At 40.5% G+C, this 19,982-nt stretch overlaps 1 protein-coding gene across 1 annotated transcript in view; it reads left to right on the forward strand.

Annotated features, from left to right (window-relative positions):
- The first annotated feature begins 4,598 nt into the window (after nt 1-4,598).
- The window catches only part of SLC35G2 (solute carrier family 35 member G2), a 37,159-nt gene continuing 21,775 nt past the window's right edge, over nt 4,599-19,982 (forward strand). Inside the window, exon 1 of the mRNA XM_068547319.1 lies at nt 4,599-4,668. The gene's annotated coding sequence lies outside the window, so the exon portion shown is untranslated. The remainder of the gene's footprint in view (nt 4,669-19,982) is intronic.

The following is a 19,982-nucleotide window of genomic DNA, read 5'->3' on the forward strand; positions in this document are numbered from 1 at the left end:
CTACTGAAGCCCGTGTGCCTAGAGCCCATGCTCCACAACAAGAGAAGCCACCGCAATGAGAAGCCTGTGCACCGCAACGAAGAGTAGCCCCGACTCGCCGAAACTAAAGAAAGCCTGCGCAGCAACAAGGACCCAATGCAGCCAAAAATAAATAAATAAATAAATAAATAAATAAATAAATAAATAAATAAATCCATCCCAGAAAGAATTAAAAAAAAAAATCAAGATTTCTACCCCATATTTAAAAAATAGAAGATCTTTCAACACTGGATTCACATTTCCTTATGGTCTCTGAAGCTGAATGAACAGCTGCTCTACTTATACAGCATTCTCTTCAGACATGATCTCCATACAGACTTTTTACTCGTTTTACTTATCTAGAGGGATTTACTTTGGGGCCCCTGTAATCATAATAGCAAACATTAATTTAGTGCTTACTAGGTGCCCAACACTGTCCTAAGCCCTTTACATGTATTAGTTAATTTAATACTCATAACAGCCCTGTATAGTAGGTTATTATTATCCCCTTTTCTGATACGGAATCTGAAGCTCAGAACTAGTAATTGGTGAAGTGAGCAAATGTGGTAATAGAGTAGTAAATGATAATGAAGAAAGAATTGATTGGGGGAAAATTGATAACTGTGCTTATTGTTGGTGCCCTTTGTTTTGTACACAATTTGAAGATTAAGGCAAGTGCTTGAATTTTGAGACAGCCAAGTTGCCTCACTTATCTCAAGATTTGTGGTGTGCCAGGTATTGGAGGTTGATAAAAGTCTGAATGTTCCTAAATGGGGTGTTACTGTGTGCCTCCCTGCATGGATATACAAACGAGTTCTTAGTTGTTTGGCCCAGAGTGCTACAAGAACTGAGCTTTGTGTCTAACTGCAAGAGTGAAGTGGTGGTGGTGCTGATGGAGGAAACACGTATTTTCACAATGGTAATCAGGAACTCTAGTAACTTCTTCAGGCTTTGAGGAATTTGAATCATTTTTTGGGATCAGAAAACAGACCTCTTAAAGTCTGTATGTATATGGAAACTCAAAACAAAATATATTTAAAAAATCTTTTCTGGCACCTCTTTCTGTAGGAACAGCAAAATATTTCACTTTATTTTTCAGGTTGAAAGAACTTCAGCTGCCTTGCTCTCCATGTCAACATGATGTCATTTTCAAAAGAAACACTAGTCTAGTATTAAAAAATTGAAAATCAGTATAAATCTTAACTGAAGTTTCTTTAGGAGGTACCTATAATGGACATGTTCTTTTTTCATCTGCCCATCACTTTTTTTTTTCTTGTGTATCCTTTTGGAGATATTCTCTCTAGACATGTATATTTGTATGTCCCTATCATTTCTATGTTTCCACCTGCCTATTGGTCTGTCTGTTTGTCCATTTCTCACTCTCTAGTCCCCCTCTTTTACACAAACAGCAACTTACATTCCACACTGGTCTGTACTTGTTTTTTTTGTTGTTGTTTGTTTGTGTATTTCTTACGTTAACAGTATATTCTTAGAAATTGTTTCATATTGTTATCACAGTTTGTGACACCCAAATTTGCCCATCACTTTATGGGTTTTTTTCTGATAATAGAACCTTGATTTTTCTTTGGAGAATGACTCCTCCCCCATTTTTTGTCCCCAGACTAAAGCATATGGTTGGGTATATGATCCAGAATTTGCTAATGAGACATAATAAGATTTTATTGGAACTACTTGGAAATATGTGCTTTGTTTCTACTGGAATGATTAGCTATAAGGATGATATAGTTTCAACACTGGGGAAAGGTGGGGAGGTGGGGAAAAATCACTACATGAGAATAAACTCTTTGAAGTCCACAGAGAGAGAAGGAGTGACCATATCCTGATGACATTGTTTGCTCCCTGGATCCAGCCATACCTGAAGCTATCTATTTATAGATTTTTCAGTTAAATCAGTTTGCGTTTTTTACAATTGTCAGAAAAAGTCCTCAATATTATAGCACAAAAGAAGAATTCCACTTATTACACATAACAAAACATCTAAAAATCCTTCTTCCTGTTTCTCAGTATCTCTCAGTATCATTCAGAATGGCAGCTGTGCTAAATTCCTAGTCTCAAACCTCTCAAATTCAGATCACTCTACATCTTCATTTTTCTCACTCCCATCCTCAAAACTTTTCTGGCTCTCTTTCTCCCCCACTTCCTCCAAGAGAAACATAAAATCTAGCTGAGCTTTGTGGATGAGTCTAGCCTTCTGAGGCTCCTTTTGCTTCTGTTCCTCTACTCCTTACCTAGATCAGCACAATTAATGCCCAGGTTGCTTTCTGAACAACAAAGGATACTTCCTCTTCAAAACGATGAAAGACCAAAGATACTTGTTAATTTTCTGTTCTGGTCTCATTTGTACTCAGTACAAATAGGGGAGATATTAATTCTGTTTGCAAGCAGCTACTCCTGGGGTTACCTTTGGGTAAGTCTTGCCAAGATAGTGCCTCGTGTTTTGTTTTGTTTTTGTCTGTGTGCTTTTTGAAGGGGTGGGATGGGGAAAGAATTGAACTAGTTAAACCAGTTTGATCGTTTTTACAAGCTAGAGAGATGGTCAGGCCTTGGATTCAGACCCAGCTGACATGGAGTGCTAGGGGCAATCGTTACTCACTCTATTGCCTTTTATTTTCTCCCTCTTTGGGAACATTCTTTGGGTTTTCTACTGAAACAGCCGGAGACTCTCATCAACAACTGCGTCACTCAGCAGCTCCTTCATAAACACATTTTTCAGACACTGTGCCCAAGACTCTTTTAAGTGTCCTAAGGATATCAATTCATTCAAAAGCAGCCCAGCTGCAGTTGGGAGAGCACCAGCACTTGCTCCATAAAGATCTAGATTGTCTCTTCCCATCAAGAGGCACCCAAAAGTTCTATTGTGCTGGACACTTAGATGACCCCCAGCCCTTTTGTGGAACACATTGATTCTGAGTAGTCTGAATCCCATTCTTGGGTCTATTCAAACTGTCTTTAATGCCCTCAGGCTGGGGGACTTGGTGGGGAGATCGCCTAGCATGATGGCTGCCTGGAGCCTGGGAGCTATCAAGATGACTCTGGGAGATATCTCACCTTTTAAAAGACCCTTCTTTCTTTCTTTCTTCCTTCCTTCCTTCCAACATTTATTTATTTATTTATTTGGCCGCACCAGGTCTTAGTTGTGGCAAGTGGGATCTTCGTAGCAGCATGCAGGATCTTTAGTTGGGGCATGCGGGATCTTCAGTTGCAGCATGCAGGATATTTTAGTTGCACCATGCGGGCTCTTAGTTGCAGCATGCGGGATCTAGTTCCCTGACCAGGGCCCCCTGCACTGGGAGCATGGAGTCTTAACCACTGGACCACCAGGGAAGTCCCAAAAGTCCCATCTTTCTTTGACACATTTTTTTTTTCTTATGAATCTTCCCAACCGCAGTGGAGTATTATAGAGTCCTGGAATGGTAGGAAAAAAGTGGTAGGATAAAGATGGCATGGCACATCCAGGGGATAGTTGAGAATTTAAGGAAGAGACTATTTAAAAAGGTGTGGGCAGGGTTAAAGGAAACATCTGGGAGCCAGGCCTGCAGGGGCAAGGGCAGCAAGTGGTAAACAGAACTAAGAATGAACTGTAGGAGAGGGCCACAGGATTGGAGTAATGGCGTTCAGATAAAGAATGCAGCCACTGCTAATAGAATGGCCCTCTGAGAATGTAGGGGAGAGGTCCTGAATAACATCCTGCCCTGTGATCAACATTCTGCCTTGTGATGGACCTGCTGCACACGCCTCCCATTGGCCAAAACCAGGCAAAAGCCAGAGGACAGTTGATGTCGCCCATAAAAGTCAGCCCTGAGTCACAGAACAGGGTGGTGAGTGGATCTGGAAGGACAGAGGAAAAACCAGCAGTCACTTCCTATCTTTTCCCACAGCTAGCACCTTGGTTCAGGCCTCACCCTTCCTTGCCTGGCCTATGCTGATGGCCTTCCTGCCTGTCCTCGTGACCCTGTTTCCAAGAAGCTGTATTCATTCAGCACGGGACTGGGGTATATAGACCTCAGTCCAGGAACCAGATCTGCAGCGTCAAGACCCTTGCCCCAGAGACCTCATCGGTAAAACGCCAGGTGGAGTCGGGGATGCCCGAAGACCTTCCCGGACCACGATTTACTGATGCTAGACATATTTTAAATATCAAGGAATCGACTTGCGACTTTTAAACGCAAAGGGACAGGTGGAAATGGATTGAGGCTGCCTCCCTGCCCCCTTACAGAAAACCATGTCACTCCGGCAGACCGGCGATTGCTTCAAAACCATGTCACTCCGGCAGACCCGGTCTCTCGAAGGGCATAGGCTAAAGCGATCCCGGAAGGCACTTTCGCGGCGCCTGGGCCCTCCCACCGCGCGAGTAAGGGGCACAAATCCCCGGCGCTCCCCCGCGGTCTTCCACTTGGGCACCTGCCGGTGGGGAGCGAGGGGGAGTAGCGGAGAGCGCAGGCGCAGGCGCAGGGTTCGTGCCTGCGGCGCCGCTCTCCCTGCCCAGCCAGGCGGCCTCAGCCGCCCCTGCCGCGGTTTTCCAGGCGAAGCGCTCGGTGGCCTCAGTGGGCTCAGAGCCTGGACTAGGCGCGCGGCAGCGAGCAGCCCCGGCCGGAGCCCCGGGCGCGCGTTCCTCGCCGCGACACACAGGTAACCGGGCCCCGGCAGCTGGTCGGCAGCAGCGGACTGGGACCTTGACCCTGCCTGCCGGGCCGCCCCACCCTTAAGGAGTGGGAGCGTACCCCGAACCCCACACGCTCGCTTTTAGCCGAGGCACCTAAGAGGCCGAGTCCCTCTTTTGGGGTTGGGCCGGGCCCTGGGCGAAGCGCCCCGCCCCCTTTACAAGCCTTTGCGGAGGCTCTGCTCGACGCCTGAGCGGCTGCGGGGGCCCCACTTCCCGGCACTGCTTTCTTGGAAAACCTGGACACGGGTTCGGTAGGGTCAGTATCAGCTGTGCGCCCCCGTTTCCTGCCGCCGTCGCATGTATGGGTCCTTCCCCGGCCTCTCTGATAAAGGCCAGGAGCTACTGCTTTCCTTTCGCCCAGGAGCTCACCCAAACAAGGGACAGTCCCTGTGGCGCCATGGGATCAATTTCAAATACAAACTTTTAAGAATGCTGGATGGTTTTAGAAATAGGGCCAAGAATGAGTATTTTCCTTTACTCTGTTGTCTGTCTCTGACTCTTGGACGCCAGTCTATATGGGTTGAGATTTTCGCGGAGAATAAACGGTTTGGAGAAATCTTTCCCCAATGAAAGGCGAGGGCAAGGAGGAAGGGCCAGGCCGCGGCCGAACGTAGCGGGTGGAGGCGCAGAGCAAGTCCGCTCAGCCTCCCCACCTCCGGGACCCCTCCGTGACCCGGCTCTGGGCCGTAGAATTTCTACGCTTCGTGCGCCCGTTTGGCCTCTTCAGAGAGAAGAGGATGGCAGGGTGGCGCGGGCCAGCAGGAAGGGCGAGTGGAAGGGCTGCGCGGACCCGCATCTCCGGCCAGGCTTTTGCCGGGCTTGGCGAGGAGCGGGATGGAAAGCTGGCGTCTCAGTGACGATTGAGGGCCCGGAGACAGTGACGCACTAGGCGGAGAGGGCTGGGGGCGCCTGGGGAAGGGGCGGTCTCCGCCGGCTTTACGGCTCGAAAGGACTCGATTGGGGTTGCCCGTGTCCGTGGTGCTGAAGTGCTTCAAGCTCCTTCGTTGGCTTACTTCCCGGGCGGCGGCCTGCCTTGCGGTTCTACTCCGCACCTTTGAGTAGCCGCTCTCCAAGGCAGGTGGCCAGAGTGGCTCCGGCTCCCCGGCTCGACACTGAAACCCTTTGCGGATGGGTTGATGCTGGTTTCCCGCAGATAACATGAAGGCAAATGTGGCTCGCCCAGGGGTGCAGATAAAGCATATGCATAACAGGTTTGATTCACCTACATGGGAGGACACAGGGTGAGCATAAACATGAACTCTCACGTATGCATATGCATAGCATATGTAGGATGCATGTATGTGTATATGCACACAAACGTTACGCACATGTAAATACACTCATTGGTTTTCAATGCCATCACACACTACAAGTCACACATTTTTTCCAGAGCTTCTTTTGTAATCCATCTTTATTTTTTGACACCTTTAGTGTTTCTGAACTCCGCAGAACCATTAACTTCCATAGTTATCTGTTCCCAAGTCACAAAACCTTGGGAACAGGTGAATTAAAGTGTTTGGTATTTTGCTGAGCAACGAAGTATTTACACATATTTTAATTCCAGAACAAAGATAGTCTAGAAAGATGTAAAATTGATATTGATACAAAAAAGATGTTGCTAAAGGAAGTTTAAACAAAAAGAATTAATGAAAAATTTAATACAGAACAATAGCTAGCTAACGATCTTATGGAAAGTTATAATCTGAAGAAAATATGACTAAGATGTATCATAATGCTGACAATTTCAAATATACTGGTGGGATGTGGTTTGTGAACTCTGTAAAGATTACATATATACTTTTCAAAACATTGAACATCTGTGGTTTTTCTCTCATAAAATGTATGCTCGCTGTAAGAAATTTAGGTGACAAAAATACATAAAACCAGAAAAAACCATTGTAAATAGATTTTTTAAAAATTGAAGCATAGTTGATTTACCATATTGTGTTAGTTTTAGGAGTGCAGCAAAGTGATTCAGTTATACATATAAGCATTATATTCTTTTTTTCTGATTCTTTTCCATTATAGTTTATTACAAGATATTGAATATAGTTCCCTGTGCTCTTCAGTAAATCCTTGTTATTTATCTATTTTATATATGGTAGTGTGCATTTGTTAATCCCATACTCCAATTTATCCCCCTCTTCCCCTTTGGTAACCATAAGTTTGTTTTCTAGGTCTGTGCATCTGTTTCTGTTTTGTAATTAAGTTCATTTGTATTAGTTTTTTAGATTCCACATGTAAATGATACCATATAATATCTGTCTTTGTCTGACTTACTTCATTTAGTATGATAATGTCTAGGTCCATCCATATTGCTACAGATTACATTGTTTCATTCTTTTTTATGGCTAAGTAATATTCCATTGTGTATCTATCTATCTATATCTATACCTATATCTATATATCTCACATCCTCTTTATCCATTCATTTGTTGATGGACAGTTAGGTTGCTTCAATGTCTTGCCTATTGTAAACAGTGCCTCTATGAACACTGGGGTGCATGTATCTTTTTGAATTAGAGCGTTCATTTTTTCTGGATATATGCCCAGGAGTGGGATTGCTGGATCATATGGTAACTCTATTTTTAGTTTTTTACGGAACTTCCATACTTTAACAGATTTTCTCTTAGATGAACACACATGCATTTTAAATGGACCAATCTTCTGTTGGTTGCATTTTCACTATGTAATTTATCATTAATGTCTTTCAAACCAATACATATAAAACTAGGTCATCATCATTAAGTGTTGTATAATATTGCATTATGTTGGCAGAACATAATTTGTTTAAGCAATCTTATAATAATGAACATTTATTTATTTCCAATTTTTGCTGTTATTAGACAGTTCTGCAAATAATATCTTTGAACAAACATTTGTGCACTTATTTATTTTCTTAGAAAAAAAATCCTAGATGTGAAATTGATGGTTCAATGGATATGTACATTTTATTTTTTGATACATTGATTTGTTTATTTATTTGTTCAATTATTTCCTGTCTCCTCCCGTGTGTGCTTTATTCTTTACTATGTTCTCAGTATCTGCACAGTGTCAGATATATGTGTATTCAAGAAATATTTGTTGGAAGAACACTATTTCTAGATTGTGCTACAGAAAAGATGTACCAATATATACCAACATAAACACTGAATTAGAATGTCAGTATCCCCACACTATCACCAAAATCAGGGTTTTTTTCCAATTCAATAGGCAGTAAAGAGCATCTTTTTATATATTTATTGGTCATACTTATTTTTGTTTTGTGAGTTTCCAGCTCATATCCTTATTTTTCTGTTGGTGTGCTTATATTCTTTTTCTTATTTGTAAAAACTCTTTGTATACTAAAGACTCTGTTACATGTTGCAATTTTTTCTTGATTTTTTTATTTTTAAACTTTATATTTTCTGCTGTATAGAAAATTTCAGTTTTTATGTAGTCAAATATATCTTTCCCCTTCCCTTTTATAAAAAAAATCATTTTATTTTATTGGCTGCACCATGAGGCTTGCATTATCTTAGTTCCCTGACCAGGGATCAAACCTGTGCCCACTGCAGTAGAAACGTGGAGTCCTAACCACTGGACTGCCAGGGAACTCCCAGATTCCCTTAATTTAGTTAGAGTTAAGAGATAGAAGATAAAGTTAGGTTGCAGCATTGTGGCAACCAAAGCTCTGCACCACAACTAATTAGACCCAGAATTAGAGGTCTCTGGTTAAAAGGGTGACTTTCTTCAAAGTGGGCCAGCTATGCCATTCTCCCATCATTTGTTGAGTCTGGCAATGCCCTAGGGCCTGGGGATTCCAAGAACATAAGGACACAATCTCTGTTCTTGGAGCAGTAACACTTTATCAGGGGTTTGTGTTACATACACAATTCACATTGATACCTTGTATCAAGGACTGTAACAGAGTCCTGTAGAAACTGTTCTTGAGCCCAGAGGAGGAACAGATTGTTTAGTGAGAGCCTTCTCCAAGTAGTTCACCTGGAAGTTTGTGGGGACGTGGGTGAGAATTTGCCAGATATTGCTTTGTTGGATAGTAAGTAGTTGATGGCCTCAAGTTGGACCGGAAGTTGACAGTCTGGATTTGAAGGCTGACTGCCATAGTAAACTCCTTGTAAGCTTGGGCAAGTTACTGAAGCTTGCTGATCTTCGCTTAATTTTTTTTCTTTTTAAAGAGGGACTGATATTAGTGCCTGCCTTGTTGGGGTTGTTGTGGGATTAAGTAAAATAATACACACTGAGCCCTTGGTATAAGCCTGGTGCATAGTAGTCTAGTCTACTTATTTTCTTGCCTTTCTATAAAGTTGCATGTAAATCACTCTGGACAAGTGATTATTGAGCCCATTGTCAGAGCTCTTAAGGGTAAAACTATGAACCCTTTGTGTCTTCTGAATCTGTGAATAATTCTCCTAATCTGGAAATTTCTCTCTTAATGTTGCTTAAATCCCAAGCTGCTGCTTTTTACTGGTTCTCATGCTATCCCAAACCAAAATAGGTCTAGTCTGAAATTGTCATTACTTTTGCTTTGTTCTCTAGTACTCTGATGTTAAAGCAAATACATATTTAATTGTATAACTTCCTTTAACATGCATAGCACTTGTTGTGTCTGTTTTGTGGTACTTGTTAGCATATTTCTTTTCTCCAAAATGAACATGTAAGTTCTTTAAGAGAAAGCGTATGTTTTCTTGATTTTTTTAAAAGTTATCTTTTATTACCATTGTCTGTTTTTTAAAAAATTTAAAAATTAAGTAATTATTTTCGGCTGCACTGGGTCTTCATTGCTGCGCATGGGCTTTCTCTAGTTGCGGTGAACGGGGGCTACTTTTCACTGCAGTGTGTGGGCTTCTCATTGTGGTGGCTTCTCTTGTTGCGGAGCACGGGCTTCAGTAGTTGTGGCACGTGGGCTCAGTAGTTGTGGCTCACGGTCTCTAGAGCGCAGGCTCAGTAGTGTGGCGCACGGGCTTAGTTGCTTCGCGGCATGTGGGATCTTCCTGGACCAGGGCTGGAACCTGTGTGCCCTGCATTGGCAGGCAGATTCTTAACCACTGCGCCACCAGGGAAGTCCCTGTTTTCTTAATTTTATCTCTCATACTATGTTAGCACAGTGCCTTCCACATCATAGGCACCTAGTAAATATTGACCAAATGAAGGAATAAACATAAACGCATGAGGCTGCCAGAATAGCTGGTGTGATCTCAGGCTGCCCTCATAGAAACAGGATCTCCTGACTAGGAGAGATCATAGAAACTGGTATATGTTCAGAGAAGAATGGTTAAGGTGGTAAGATGAAAACCACGATTATATGTGGAATAATTGAGAAAGAGAAGATTTTCAGTTTGGAGAAGAGAAAACTCATGATAGGAGACCTGGGATGGGGAGGGTAGGAAATAGTAGTTCCTGATACTGAAATGTCATGTGGAAGAGGGAATTAATTAGTGACCCCAGAGCAAATATGTAGGAACAGACTCTGGAGATTACATATAGAGAGATTTTTGACTCAATGTTAAAAAAGAATTTTCTAACAATCAGAATGACTCCCAGGTGGCTGTCTTGAGAAGGAATAAGTTTTCTGTGACTGTAGGTTCAAACGGAAACTGTACTATTTGTTGGGGTTGCTGTAGAGGCTAGAGTTACTTTCAAAGAAATTGGAGTAGATGAACTCCACAGCCTTTTTCAACTCTCATGGTCTTTAATTCTATGCATATTATTATAATATTGTATATAGTTACCCTATAGTAAATATATACATGTTAATGTATATAGTGTATTTGGACAAAGACATATATATCTATGTATGTACTTATCATATAATCTCATTATTATCATATTGCCTAAATTAATGAAGGATGAAAATTTCAAAAACTTGATCTTGATTATTTAAAACATACTACTAACATCCTTTTTTCTTGAGGACAACAGTTTATAAAATACTGTTCTGCATGAACACTGTGTGCTTAAACTACAGTAAACAAGTTTAATAATGTTAGCATCTCAAATGTAAATAAATATTTTTTTTCAATTTCTAAATTGAATCTAAAAAGAGAAAACAAACAAGTGAACCAGAGTCAACTTGTCCTGATTCAGATGAGTTGTGGTGTAAAGTTCAGGACTTCATTACCACTATCACCATCATCACTAACATTTATTTAACATTTACTGTATACCTAGCTCTGCTTTAAGCACCTCACACATATTAACTCGTGTACTTCTCCCAAAAAATCTAGGTAGATTCTGTTATCCCCAGTATATTTTTTCATATTTTATTTAGAAATAATTTCAAACTTACAGTAAACTTGCACGCATAGTCCAATGAACTCTTGGGGTGAAGGGTAATTCTCATATATACTTCATCCCAAGTTCTCCAATTATAAACATTTTACAATGCTTGCTTTGTCATTCATTCATATACATTCTCTTTTTTTCTGAACCAATTGATAATAAGCTGCAGATGTGATGCCTAATTACCCCTAAGTACTTAAGTAGGAAGACTACACTTAAGTAGTCTTCCTTAAAGACAAGACACCCTCCTGCATAACCACAGAATTATCACCCAAATGAGGAACTTAAGACTGATATAATTCTGCCATTGAATCCACAGACCTCATTCAATATATGCCATTTTCCCCAATAATTTCCTCTTCGGAAAAATGTTTTTTATTTCTTGTCTAGAGTTAAATCCAGGGTTATGAATTGCATTTAGTTGTCCTGTCTCTTTAATCTTTAATTTGTGGCAGTTCCTCATTTCTTCCTTGTCTTTAGTGACCTTGACATTTTTGAAAGTTCAGGCCATTAATTGTGTAGAATGTTCCTCATTTAGGTTTGTCTGATGCACGTCATGCATTTTTGGCCTAGTTATACATTTTTGTCAGGAAAATGATAGAAGCAATACTGTGTTTTTTCAGTGGATCTTATTAAGGGACACAATATTGATTTGTCTTTTTGCTGGTGATGTTAACTTTGATGACTTGGTTAAGGTGATAACGTCTCCACTGTAAAGTTGTTATTTTTCCCTTTGTAATTATAAGCATTTTGTGGGGAGACACTTTGAGACTATGTAAACATCCTATTCTTCAACAAACTTTCGGTCACTTATTTTATGATGGTTCTTGCTCAAATAAATTATTACTATGATGATTGCCAAATGGCAATTTTTCCAATTCCAACATTCATTTGACCTTTACTAGTTGGTATTCTGTTGTAAGGGAGAGTTTTCTCTTCTTTTATTTATTTATTTGTTTGTTTATTCATTTATTTACATTAGTTTGGACTTGTGGATTTCTATTCTATTAGGTGGATTATAACCCATTACTATGATTAATGATTATTGACTTTGAGGCTGAAATTGTTACAGATTTGGCCATTCGAATCCCATTCAAGCTGCTTCTTGTGTTGTTTTGACATCTCTATTATCAGAGTACTTTCTAGTGTAAGATGTTCCAGGCTCATCTTGTACTTTTCCTGCCCCAACCATTTCAGTCATTTCAAAAGCTATTTTTCCAAAGAGCCCAGCTTCCTTTTAGTAGAGAATGCAAGATCTGGGAGCTAGGTGTGGTCATTGCTACTGGAGTATTGTTACTTTAGGGCCATCTTAGCAGACAGAACCGGGAAACTCTTAAGCACATCTATATTTATTTCTATATCTATTCATCTATTTATATTAAAATGTGTTTACTCAAATATCTTCAACTGCACTCCAACACCACAGTGTTCATTCTAGTCTTCACCCTTTTTCTGTTTGTATCTTCCTTCTCTGATGGTAAGAAATCTGGTTCCCATCATCTTCAGGGTATTTAACTATTTCCTCATTCTCCCTTTATATAACCAATATCCTGACCTCGTGGGCCATCCCCTTGGCCCCAATTCCTCCTCAGACCCAGTCTTGCTGCCTCCACCAGCCTCCTCACAGCCTTAAGTTACACAGCTAGAAAGTGGTGGAGCCGGGGGAAAAAAAAATGCAAAGTTGCTAATTACTTGACTGAGAGCCCTTTATTGGGACTTCAAGCCCAAGGGTATCTATTGTGAAACTGCTCCTGTGAAGATGCTCAAGGAAAGGGGGCCATTGGGCTAATGAGATGAAGATTTAACCAGGCGGAGTGGCAGCCCTCAGGACTGTGCCTTCCATGAGAAACTTGGAGAATGAAGGATGGAAGCTGCCAAATGATGCTACCTGCCAAGAACGACAGTGAGGGGATTCTCCAAAATTGGTGCAGTTCAGTGATCAGTCAGCCAGCACCTCCCTTGCAACCAATCTCCACTATGTTTTGCTACTATATCGAGAGCACATTCCGTTAGGACAGAAACATATCACTGTGCTATTATTTCTAAAGAGGGAATATTGCTTTTATTAGCAGCTCCTTAAATTGAAATTCTAGGAGATGGATGATGGGGTCCGCTGTTTTAGTGCTGACTCCATTTCCTGGTCCAGAAGATCAGAAATCTGTTCATGTTTTAGAAAACAGCATGAGGTCCATCTGTTCAGGTCAGATTTTTCCACATTAACACAGATTTATAGAGTGGTAACTTATGTAAGAAAAACCAATGATGATTATATTCTTCGCTGCCATTTAGAATCCATATTATTTTTTTTGTTAGTCCTGAAAATATAGTAATGCACACACACATGTGCAATGAATTAATTGTTTCAAACACTATGTATAATAAAGGCATCCTCCTTAGTTTATGTAGTATTTCACCTCTATTTTGGTTTGGGTTCTAGACACCATCCATCCAGTTTCTCTCTGTAATATGGTCTGTTTATCCACAATTTTCTTTGCAACAGAAGGCACAGAAATGTAAGAGCTACATTTGGCTTCCTGGGTGACTTTTTGTCTAACTGAAATACCAAGTAATGACTTTTTTTCCTCTAATGAAAATAGCTTGATTTTTTCCTGGATTTTAAAGTAAATGCATGCTTATCTGGAAAGTTAAACTAAAAAGTAAAAAGAAGAAAGTGCTGAATAATTGAAATTTCACCATCTGTAAGTATAGATATAAATTGTTTTATATAAAGTCATACCATGAATACTCTTTTATACCCTTCGTTTTCTTAGCAATGTGACATGAAGGTTTTTTAATGTCAGTATATATACATATATAGTATCTTTTTTGATGACTGCATAATATTGCATTGATGTTTTTATTTAACAGGTCCCTCATTAAAGGACAATTAGGTTATTTCCAGTTTTTCATTGTGTAAAGAAAGCCATGATGAATATCATTGCTTGCCATCTTTATGTACTTTACTAGTGATCTCCTTAGGATATATTCCTGCAAATGGCATTGCTGGGTCAAAGAGTTCACACATTTTAAATTTTGGTACATGTTGCTGGTAAAATTAACTCTTGATGGGATGGATTATACTGTGCTTTTCCTTCATATACAATGTCCCTGCCAGTGATGGGACTTTATAAAGTCTCTTTTCAGCTTTGCAGTAGCATTATATATTTGTGTGTATTCTCTAAATGGCATTAAAGGAGTGGAACGACTTTAATAAATCTAGGTATGCCACTTAAGCAACCAGATGTTGTCAAGTTTCATTCAAAATCTGACTTATGGTTTGGTCTGAAACAAGATGCCATCTGGTCACCATTTTTCAATTGCTTTATGTTATTTGAGTTTAATAAAATTTGATATATGGAGAGATGTGACCGAGTTGTAATTTCATTGAGTGGTGTCTATAGTGTGAAGAATCAGTTATGATTAAATGAAACCAAATGTGTAAAATTTTGAACTGATTCATTTGGCATTTCCATAAATCTTGGCCTCAAGAGAAAATTCAGGCTTGGCTTTTTCATGGATAAACAGCAGCAAGAACAGGGCAAATGTGAGCAGGTGGTATATGTAGTTTTTGAGGGATTTGAGAGTAGGCTGTTGACCCTGGGTGTTCCTGTTTTGTTCAGGGACTGGTGTAAGACCTGGGGGACTGGCAGCCTTCTTTGAACTCAGCTGAGCTATTTGATCCTGTCTAGTGAGAATTGGGTGAAGAATAAACAACTAGTAAGTACAACTTTAACAAGATATCAGAACAGTGCTGTAATCTGTTTTATATTTAATTAGCATCTAACCTAATTGGTGATTTAACCACTTAGATACATACAAAAAAGATCATGGAAACAGAAAAGGATCATTTTATTCCTTCCCCTCCCCCTCCTAGCGATGACTTCCTGCCACTCTTGACAGATTCACCCAGCACAGCTGAATTTAAAGGTGCTGATTCACTGTAAACTAATTCAGCTTTTTTTTTAAAAAGACAGTAGGAAAGTAAGTGGTAGATGATAAATATATGTTCACTGAGAATGGCATATTTTATGCAAATTGATAAGTCCACTGCTTCAGAGATGAGAAAGGCTCTTTCCTGGAAGGGAAGTGTCGATTATAAACGGTGAAAGACTCTTGCATTTCAGCAAGTTCTTAGTTGCCAGCCAACACATTCATCACAGTGTGCCAGAATGGATTTTAAAACGGTACAACATAAATTGCTCTTTTCCAAATCAGGCATCATCACCTTCACACAAGCCAAGTCAACCTGCTTATCTGAAAACTGCCACATAAGGCTTTTTTTCAATCTCAGTTAACCTTTTCCTTTCCTGGTATGCACAGTTCATTAGAGTCTACTAAAGTCATTAGCCACAATTGAGTACAGAGGAGACAGGCTTCTCCAATTTTGCCTACACAGCAACTAACATGCCCAGAACTTCCAAGGTGATGGCAACATAGAATATTTAGGCCAGCTCTAACCAGAATGATAACTCTCATCCCTACCCCTCTTTCCCACCTCCTGCTCCTACAAATTTAATGATTTCTTTTTTCTCATTCTTTGTCCTTCCCAGAGCCAGCTGTTGACTCCTAGCAGCTCCTGCACAGCTGATAGTCCCTGGCTATCCCTTTCCTAACCTTCTGCCCTAGAACTGTCAGCTGAGTCTCCAGCTCAAACTTGCGCTAGGGCTCCTGTTTGGTGCATCTCTCCACTACTCCTTCCTGCCTCTCCCCGACCCCATACCCATCCCATCCGATCTCTCTCCTTACCTCACCTCATCTCCAAGTCCTTTAGCTGTAATTTTCTCCTCTCCTATAACCCAGACTGACACAGCCCAGCAACATCCTGAGGCTTCGCTCTCATTCTCCCATAGCCCAGCGTAGCGCAATTCTTCTTAGCTTACTTAGACCACATTCTACCTTGTTCCTCCCAGCCTGGCCTACTCTGGAATCCGGTATCCATTGCCCTTCTTAGTTCAGCTAAGCAGCCTTCATCCCCAGCTCAGCCAGCCACGACCCCAACTTCAGCCTATCTCAGCCCCTTCTAAGGAGCCTTGACCCACATCCACGTGGGCAGCTTCTGCTATTCAGCCCAGAATAAGGATTCTTTCTCACCTAAGTATCCCTCTTCTAAGCGATGTTAGCTAGCATGCTGAGGAGTTTATCATTCAGCCTAGTGTGCCCCAAACCTCTTCTCACCTGGAGTGAGTGAGCTGTCATACCGTTCTGGTGCTGTTGTGCATCTGTTAGCACAGGGAGTGACCCTCACACAGGATGTCACCACGGACCTGTCACCAGCAAAATACAGCAATTATGATGGATTTAGACTGGTTCATCCACATTCCTCCGCTGTTTCTTCTAAGTAAGAAGATGAATTTGAGAGACGGTTGTCAGGGTCAGGAGATGCAGTCATTGACTATGGAAACAAAAGCTAGCTGTTGCTACAGTAATACAAAAGTGAGCCCTACTGAAGAGCTGGGCTATCAGGGTCAGAGCACCAAAATCAAATTCCACAGTGCAACAAGCTAGCTATCCCTCAGACTCTCAGAGTAAATTATTTTTTCTCAAGAGCAAGAAGCGCATGGATAGAGTGAAGGATTACATAGCCTACTAATTTTTAGGCCAAATGTCAGTTTATTACTGGCCAACAATGTGAATATAAAGATCAGAATTCATCCCCAAGGACCCCCAATGTAACATTTTTGGGATAAATACCTAAGAGTAACTACCATCAGTTATATTCACAAATTATGTGTGAAAAAAACCCAGTTTATAGCCAATTTAAAGTCTAGTCTAAGACTGTATCATTTTTACTCTGAAAAATCTAAAATGTGGAAAGTAATCTCTTCTGGCTAGTGTAAATGAAAATACTAAGTAATTAAGCAATCATTTAAACACAGGATTAATAAAATATAATATTTCTGTCAAATATTCAGATGACTACTTTGAAGTATTTTGAAGTAAAGACATTGTCCTTATTTCATGAAGTAACTTCTAATATATTAACATTCATTGCTCTTAAGTGAATTCAAAGTATAACTTATTTTAGCCACCGAAACATTTTGAAAATGGAAAAAAAAAAGGTAAAACCAAGACTTTTTTTGGTCTTTTAAATTCCAAATGCTCAATGCCAACCTTTCAGTGAATACCCTTACTCCCTTTGTTCATTCAGTCTGATTTCATTGCCATTTCCTTATTTCTTTCTTGGTGGGTGGTTCAGGATCTCTTTCACAAGACAAGGAAGCATGAGGAATGGGGTTGAAGGGCTTTCCTATTTTTAGATGGAAAATTCTTCAATAACGTAGCTCAAATGAAAGTTGTCTTAATCCAAGAAGTTTGCAGGGATGCTGACCCCTGTCCCACATATATCTTGGCTGGGCTGCTGTGACAATCCTGGGCCAGCATGGGGCCAGCATAGAGTCCAGTGGCAGGCCAAACCAGGAGAAGGCTTCCTCAGGGTTCTGGAACCAATATCTCTATCAGAGAGAGTCAGAATTGCAGCCAAGCAGCAAAGATAACAGTGTGAGGACAATCTCAAAGGTGAAACCAGGACAGAAATGGGAGAATGAACAGTAGAGCTTGTGATAACTGACAGCAGGATGGGACAGAGTTCAAGGAGCAGTTGTAGAATGCAGTTCAGGACTGAGTCTTTATTTTTGTTCAATATTTGTTAAATGTGCTCTGTGTGCTAAGAATACAAATATGAATGAGAACTCTCTTGCCTTCATGGAACTCACAGACCACAAAGGAGATGGTGACTTGGCAAACTCCCTTTAGGTAGTGCCTAGGTCTGTTGAGAGAGTAGGCATGGCAGATTTAAGGAGCTACCCTGGGCTGTTGCAAAACCCAGAAAACTTGAGATGTGCTGAAAAGTCCTGCCCAGCATGGATGTGGGAGGAGATGGAGTCATACTGTGATGGCTCCTGACTTCTCTGTGGCTCTGAGTCTCCTCAGAAAAGCACTTTAAAAAAATCAGAGGTCTGAGTGACTTTTAATACTTGTCCCTTGGCCTGGTTTGCTAGCTGGGCCTAGATGAAGATTTGAGTAGACAGAATGTGTAAGGAAGTTATAATAAACTTGCCTTGATAGTTGCATTTCTAGAGAACTATCTAAGTAATCACATAAAATTTAAAAGGTTTCTAGTAGAAGATGGCTTGAAGGAATTATTCGGATTCTGTCTTAATTAGCAGTCCTAAGTTATTTACAATTGACATGTATTTCTTCAGTATGAGCTCAAAGTGCTGTCTACCCATCTTTATGAAAACCTTATGTTTTTATTACTCCAGACTACCAACCAATCCTCGTTGATTCTTTCAAAAATCTATTCTAACTTTCTTGATAAATTTTAGGCTATTTTTCTGAAACAATAACCACATGAGGAACAAAGTGTAAGCAAATTGTCTACTATGAATTACTGTTGTTCACCACCCTGTCTCATCAAGAAAAGAATTAATAGCAATTTAAGACTCTTGGAAGGGATCACCAGCATTATCTTCAGCCTTTGGTTCATTAGACTGGCATTATGTGTGAATGAATACTCTTCCATAAATTTCAAAATATTAATGCTTTATTGGCATCTGTATTAAAATAATATTGTTAAAAGCAGAATAAGAAGGAGAGGTTCCTTGACTGGTGGGATTCAATTTTACATATCACATGATGTAATACACAGTGCATCTGTGTATCTGGCAAGGTTTAGTTACAGATAACAAAAATCACTCTAGCTCTTTCAATCAGGAAGAGATATAATACAAGGAATCAGAAGTCTCTCAAATCATTGGAAGGGCTGGAGGAGCAGATTTTAATCTGGGCCTCCAGGCACATTTCCTAGAGTGCATTGTTTTATCCTTTAAAAAAGTTCCAAATTTAGCAATTTATAAACTATAAGTAAGCCTTCTTGCTATAGAAACAGATCAGAGAGGAAAATAAGCATTTCTTCTATCCTAGTAAAAAAATCTTCACAGTATTTGACTAACATGAAGGAAGCAAGCTAGTAGTTATTGAGCACCTGCTATGTGCCAGGTATTGTCCTAGATGCTTTTGATCCATCTTTTCATTAAGTCCTTATTAATAACCTTTCCAAGTTAGTAATATCAGCCCATCTTACAAATGAAGAAACTGATGTTTAGAAAGGTTACATGATATATGCACAGGCAGAAAGTGATAGAGGTAAAATTCAAGTTCAAATCTGCTGCCTCAAGAATTGGTTAGACCTGTTGTCCAGCGTTGGTTATTTTTTAAATATATAAATTTATTTATTTATTTTATTTTTGGCTGTGTTGGGTCTTCGTTGCTGCGCATGGGCTTTCGCTAGTCGCGGCGAGTGGGGGCTACTCTTCATTGCAGTGCGCGGGCTCTAGAGCGCAGGCTCAGTAGTTGTGGCACGTGGGCTTAGTTGCCCTGCGGCATGTGGGATCTTCCCCGACCAGGGATTGAACCCGTGTCCCCTGCGTGGGCAGGCGGATTCTTAATCACTGCGCCACCAGGGAAGTCCCCCAGCATTGGTTATTAATCCAAAGTCCTATCTGGTGGTATCCAACCAAAGTTCTGATTCAGTATTTAATAACTACATCCAACAGAGCAGTTTACTCAGCCCTTGAGAGGTGTTTTATAATTCACTTTTTTTCTAGATGATCCATGAGGATGTGGTTCTTAAAAGCAGATGTCTCAAACAGTATCACAGGGGTAAGCAGCCAGCAAATATTTTCTATGTCAGGCTAAAATAATCTTGTCCATGTCACTTGACCCAGAGCTTTGTAGTCTCATCCAACACTTTTCTAGATCTTAAGAAGATCAACAATTCTTTTCTGGGGAAAATCATGGATTACATGCAGGCAGTTCTTTTCCACACCAGTACTAAGTGTTTGGATCTTTTCTCTAAGAATACAAATCTGATCTTTAGACATTCATAAAATGATGGTGTCTGAGTTTTCTGTTTGATGCTGTAACAAATTACCACAAACTTGGTGTCTTAAAACAACATGAATTTATTATCTTGCAGTTCTGTAAGTCAGAGGTCCAG

Source organism: Eschrichtius robustus, chromosome 6, assembly GCF_028021215.1.
Source record: "Eschrichtius robustus isolate mEscRob2 chromosome 6, mEscRob2.pri, whole genome shotgun sequence".
NCBI classification, from domain to species: domain Eukaryota; kingdom Metazoa; phylum Chordata; class Mammalia; order Artiodactyla; family Eschrichtiidae; genus Eschrichtius; species Eschrichtius robustus.